The following is a 5,000-nucleotide window of genomic DNA, read 5'->3' as shown; positions in this document are numbered from 1 at the left end:
GGATTCCTAACTTTATTGGCAAGCTAAGAGCTGTTACCTACATCAGCTCATTTGAAAGCATTTTTATTGTTATGACACATACAAGTAGGGGACAGGATGAAATTGGAGCCATCTGTGGGCCAGCATTTTCATTTGATCAACTGACTTTATCTCGTTGACATCATTATGCTGTACGAATGTGTTCCATACTCGAGTCATCCTGGGTATATATGATCTCAGATGGAGTGATGTTCTGGAGAAGGGTACAGCCAGAATGAAGTTGCTGCTTTCTGCCCGTCTTGTGGCATAAAAGCTTGTTTCATGCTGTCCTCGAAGTGGATCCAAGTGTGGTACTTTGGCAATATTGGCCTTGTACATAACAGTAAGGCCACCCACATCCCTCCTATGTTGAAGGCTCTGCTGAAATGACAGATCTATCCAGGATGGGTCCAGGCGAGAGATGAGACGTCTTGCTCTGTTCTCTACTCTCTCTCTCTCTCTCCCTCTGGTTTTAAGTCTCTCTTAAAATCCCAAGTCCAAGAAAGCCAGGAATGCACATGAGAAGAACTGCTTGGAAGCCCTTGACTTGAAGTCAATTTAGCGCAGACGAGAGAGATACATCATAATCTACACCTGGAAGATCCTGGAGGGACTGGTCCCTGATCTGCAAACAGAAATCACTCCCTATGAAAACAAAAGATTTGACAGGTGATGCAACATACCCCCAGCGAAAAGTAGGGGCGCCATTATATATATATATATATATATATATATATATATATATGTATATATATATATATATATATATATATATATATATATATATATATAAATTTCACTATATAATGGCGCCCCTACTATATATGCAATAAGATCACAGCAAACAGGTGATTTCAGAATATGCAAAACAACCACTCTGAAAGAATAGAGAAATTCCAAGCGCTTTCGTGACTACTCACATTATCAAGGAACTATGAAAGTAAAGCATCCAAGGAAGGTATATAAGGGGTCTGGCCAACACCTCACTATCAGATCCCACAACGGTTAAACACCTGACGCGTGCCGGCCCAACTGGACAGGTCCTTTGCACAACCTACCAGCAAACTATTCTAAACAAGAAAATTGTTAAAATTATTATTTGTCCAGTGTATTATTAAATTCTTCCCAAGTTCTATTAATTATAAATGGATCTAATTTATATAAACCAAAGGAAATATTCATATTATTGTCAAAACTGCTTTTTATGAAACAAGATTCAATTATATTCCTGTCGACCATGGACTTGCTTGATACTACTTTCGCAAGTCCATGGTCGAAAAGGAATATAATTGAATCTTGTTTCATAAAAAGCAGTTTTGACAATAATATGAATATTTCCTTTGGTTTATATAAATTAGATCCATTTATAATTAATAGAATTTGGGAAGAATTTAATAATACACTGGACAAATAATAATTTTAAAAATTTTCTTGGGGAGAATAGTTTGTTGGTGTGTTGTGCAAAGGACCTGTCAAGTTGGGCCGGCGCGCGTCAGGTGTTTAACTGTTGTGGGATCTGATAGTGAGGTGTTGGCCAGACCCCTTATATACCTTCCTTGGATGCTTTACTTTTATAGTTCCTTGATAATGTGAGTAGTCACGAAAGCGCTTGGAATTTCTCTATTCTTTCAGAGTGGTTGTTTTGCATATATATATATATATATATATATATATATATATATATATATATATATATATATATATATATATATATATATATATATATATATATATATATATATATATATATATATATATATATGTCGTGCCGAATAGGCAGAACTTGCGATCTTGGCTTAAATAGCAACGCTCAACTTGCTATATAGGACAAGTGAAAATTTGTGTATGCAATAATTTCGCCAAAATCATTCTGAACCTAACGAAAAAAATATATTTCACTGTGTTTGTTTAGTATTAAATTATTGTAAACAAATCTAAAATATATTTAGTTGGGTTAGGGTAAAATAAATTGTTCGTGTTATAATAAGGTTAGGTAAGTTTTCTAAGATTCTTTTGGAGCAAAATTAAAAATTTTTACATTAACATTAATGAAAAAAATATATCTTTAAACGTATAAGATAAAATTTTATAAAGAACTTAATTTTAAATGAGTTCTTGCTAATTGACCAGTTTTACATATTCGGCACGACATATATATATATATATATATATATATATATATATATATATATATATATATATCTATATATATATATATATATATATAATGTTGTGTGTGTGTGTGTGTGTGTGTGTGTGTTTGTGGTTAACTGCAAAATTGAGTACGTTTGTCCTCTTAATTATACAGGTGTACTCACCCTTGTCTAAACAGATCCATGTTAGTCTATAAACATAAACAAAACTTGTAATTACATTCCAGTATTCATGCTTTCACGAGTTAACAGTCACGTCACTCTGGAGCTGTAGTACCTCCCTGGGTGGTTGCTGTCTACCAACCTACTACCACAGGACGGTAGTACCTCCCTGGGTGGTTGCTGTCTACCAACCTACTACCACAGGACGGTAGTACCTCCCTGGGTGGTTGCTGTCTACCAACCTACTACCACAGGACGGTAGTACCTCCCTGGGTGGTTGCTGTCTACCAACCTACTACCACAGAACGGTAGTACCTCCCTGGGTGGTTGCTGTCTACCAACCTACTACCACAGGACGGTAGTACCTCCCTGGGTGGTTGCTGTCTACCAACCTACTACCACAGAACGGTAGTACCTCCCTGGGTGGTTGCTGTCTACCAACCTACTACCACAGGACGGTAGTACCTCCCTGGGTGGTTGCTGTCTACCAACCTACTACCACAGGACGGTAGTACCTCCCTGGGTGGTTGCTGTCTACCAACCTACTACCACAGGACGGTAGTACCTCCCTGGGTGGTTGCTGTCTACCAACCTACTACCACAGAACGGTAGTACCTCCCTGGGTGGTTGCTGTCTACCAACCTACTACCACAGGACGGTAGTACCTCCCTGGGTGGTTGCTGTCTACCAACCTACTACCACAGGACGGTAGTACCTCCCTGGGTGGTTGCTGTCTACCAACCTACTACCACAGGACGGTAGTACCTCCCTGGGTGGTTGCTGTCTACCAACCTACTACCACAGGACGGGAGTACCTCCCTGGGTGGTCTACTTCCACAGGACGGTAGTACCTCCCTGGGTGGTTGCTGTCTACCAACCTACTACCACAGGACGGTAGTACCTCCCTGGGTGGTTGCTGTCTACCAACCTACTACCACAGGACGGTAGTACCTCCCTGGGTGGTTGCTGTCTACCAACCTACTACCACAGAACGGTAGTACCTCCCTGGGTGGTTGCTGTCTACCAACCTACTACCACAGGACGGTAGTACCTCCCTGGGTGGTTGCTGTCTACCAACCTACTACCACAGGACGGTAGTACCTCCCTGGGTGGTTGCTGTCTACCAACCTACTACCACAGGACGGTAGTACCTCCCTGGGTGGTTGCTGTCTACCAACCTACTACCACAGGACGGTAGTACCTCCCTGGGTGGTTGCTGTCTACCAACCTACTACCACAGGACGGTAGTACCTCCCTGGGTGGTTGCTGTCTACCAACCTACTACCACAGGACGGTAGTACCTCCCTGGGTGGTTGCTGTCTACCAACCTACTACCACAGGACGGTAGTACCTCCCTGGGTGGTTGCTGTCTACCAACCTACTACCACAGGACGGTAGTACCTCCCTGGGTGGTTGCTGTCTACCAACCTACTACCACAGAACGGTAGTACCTCCCTGGGTGGTTGCTGTCTACCAACCTACTACCACAGGACGGTAGTACCTCCCTGGGTGGTTGCTGTCTACCAACCTACTACCACAGGACGGTAGTACCTCCCTGGGTGGTTGCTGTCTACCAACCTACTACCACAGGACGGTAGTACCTCCCTGGGTGGTTGCTGTCTACCAACCTACTACCACAGGACGGTAGTACCTCCCTGGGTGGTTGCTGTCTACCAACCTACTACCACAGGACGGTAGTACCTCCCTGGGTGGTTGCTGTCTACCAACCTACTACCACAGGACGGTAGTACCTCCCTGGGTGGTTGCTGTCTACCAACCTACTACCACAGGACGGTAGTACCTCCCTGGGTGGTTGCTGTCTACCAACCTACTACCACAGGACGGTAGTACCTCCCTGGGTGGTTGCTGTCTACCAACCTACTACCACAGGACGGTAGTACCTCCCTGGGTGGTTGCTGTCTACCAACCTACTACCACAGGACGGTAGTACCTCCCTGGGTGGTTGCTGTCTACCAACCTACTACCACAGAACGGTAGTACCTCCCTGGGTGGTTGCTGTCTACCAACCTACTACCACAGAACGGTAGTACCTCCCTGGGTGGTTGCTGTCTACCAACCTACTACCACAGGACGGTAGTACCTCCCTGGGTGGTTGCTGTCTACCAACCTACTACCACAGAACGGTAGTACCTCCCTGGGTGGTTGCTGTCTACCAACCTACTACCACAGGACGGTAGTACCTCCCTGGGTGGTTGCTGTCTACCAACCTACTACCACAGGACGGTAGTACCTCCCTGGGTGGTTGCTGTCTACCAACCTACTACCACAGGACGGTAGTACCTCCCTGGGTGGTTGCTGTCTACCAACCTACTACCACAGGACGGTAGTACCTCCCTGGGTGGTTGCTGTCTACCAACCTACTACCACAGGACGGTAGTACCTCCCTGGGTGGTTGCTGTCTACCAACCTACTACCACAGGACGGTAGTACCTCCCTGGGTGGTTGCTGTCTACCAACCTACTACCACAGGACGGTAGTACCTCCCTGGGTGGTTGCTGTCTACCAACCTACTACCACAGAACGGTAGTACCTCCCTGGGTGGTTGCTGTCTACCAACCTACTACCACAGGACGGTAGTACCTCCCTGGGTGGTTGCTGTCTACCAACCTACTACCACAGAACGGTAGTACCTCCCTGGGTGGTTGC

Source organism: Cherax quadricarinatus, chromosome 57, assembly GCF_038502225.1.
Source record: "Cherax quadricarinatus isolate ZL_2023a chromosome 57, ASM3850222v1, whole genome shotgun sequence".
Lineage (NCBI taxonomy): Eukaryota > Metazoa > Arthropoda > Malacostraca > Decapoda > Parastacidae > Cherax > Cherax quadricarinatus.
Note: the sequence above shows the minus strand (reverse complement) of the source record.